This window comes from Loxodonta africana, chromosome 2 (genome assembly GCF_030014295.1).
Source record: "Loxodonta africana isolate mLoxAfr1 chromosome 2, mLoxAfr1.hap2, whole genome shotgun sequence".
Classification (NCBI taxonomy): Eukaryota; Metazoa; Chordata; class Mammalia; order Proboscidea; family Elephantidae; genus Loxodonta; species Loxodonta africana.
In genome coordinates this window covers 178,380,814-178,382,367 of record NC_087343.1, presented here as the reverse complement: position 1 = coordinate 178,382,367, position 1,554 = coordinate 178,380,814, and the positions used below count along the sequence as shown (strand labels likewise).

At 38.1% G+C, this 1,554-nt stretch overlaps 1 non-coding gene across 1 annotated transcript; it reads right to left on the bottom strand.

Moving 5' to 3' along the window:
• Positions 1-601: 601 nt before the first annotated feature.
• Positions 602-674, bottom strand: TRNAK-UUU (transfer RNA lysine (anticodon UUU)). The gene has a single exon. It is a non-coding gene; the product is annotated as a tRNA-Lys (tRNA).
• Positions 675-1,554: the final 880 nt, after the last annotated feature.

Below are 1,554 nucleotides of genomic sequence, written 5' to 3'. Positions count from 1 at the left end.
GCTTTTTGGTTATAGAAACATAAAGGAATGGAACAGAAAATACCCAAACATTAACAAATGTAGCACAATAACTCTCAATCTTGGCTACATATTACGGTCTCCCGGGGAGCTTTGAAAACCGCTAAATTCGGACTCCACCTTCAGAACAATTAATCAGAGTCCCTGAGGGCTGATCAGATAACAAATTTTCTATATTAATAACAGGAGTAAAAAAGTCCCACTATCATTTTAGTGTTTTGATTCAGATTTTCTTCCTAACGTTTTATACTTTTTGAGTTGAAGTTCTATTAGTAATACTGGGTGCCACGTGTCTAACAAATTTCTTTTTCTTAAGTGATGATTTTAAAATCATGGTTTGGGTTCATACTATTGATCCATCTTCAGAAATCTGAGCAGCCTAGGTTTTTTTCTAGCACTTGGCACTTTCAGATGCTCCCAACCTGAAAATCTGCTGTCCTTGGGTGGATTCCGACTCATAGGACAGAGTATAACTGCCCCGTATTATTTCCAAGGAGTGGCTGGTGGATTTGAACTGCCAGCCTTTTGGTTACCAGCCAAACACATAACCACTGTGCCACCAGTGCTCCTTAAAAGGACAGTCTGCCAGAACAGGGACTTGAACCCTGGACCCTCAGATTAAAAACCTGATGCTCTACCAACTGAGCTATCTGGGCTCACAGATAGTTCAAGGAAACCCTGGTAGTATACTGGTTAAGAGCTATGGTTACTAGCCAAAAGGTCCACATTTTGAATCCACCAGCCACTCCAATGGGGCAGTTCTACTCTGTCCTATGGGGCTGCTATGAGTCGGAATCAACCCGAGGGCTGTGGGTTTTTTTTAACGGGAAAATGTTTAACAGGGCAATGGAAGGTTCTGTTGACATATGAAGAAAGAGTCAAACATTCCACTTTCTTATTGAATAATGTTAGCTTTATTATTAGAATAGAATACAATATGACATAAAATTAAGAGCTTTTGCTAAACTCTGTAAAGCAATACATGCACCTGCCAGAAACAACCTTGATTCATGTTAGGTTTTATTGCCACTTCACTGCACTAAGGTGCAATAAACATTCAGTGTCATCTTTTAAAAAATGTTCCTGAGAGTAAACAGGAACGGTAGTCTGTAAGAGTAACTTTATTTTCAAGGAAGACTTAACTAGTATTACATGGTTTAGCAAAGCACTGTAGAAAAGCTACATAGAATAATTGGTCTTTGATAAACTGTGCAATCAATTTATATAATTGAATACTAGCCACATATACTAACAAACTAAGAGATGAGAGAAATGCACTCTTTCCATAGCAGAAAGCACACTAAGAATAAATATCCACATCTAATGTGCAAAATACAGACCGAAAGTTAGCCATGAGGAGCCTGGAAGATAAAATGCTTTCAAGAAACGCATTAGGTTAACGCGGAAAAATAACAAGATAAACAGCAACACAGAAATTAGAGCCATATTTTATTTTATTTTCTATACAGAATATCTACACATGGTGCCAGAGGATGAAATATCCTTGGTTCAGCCTTTACGGACCCATCTCATCAA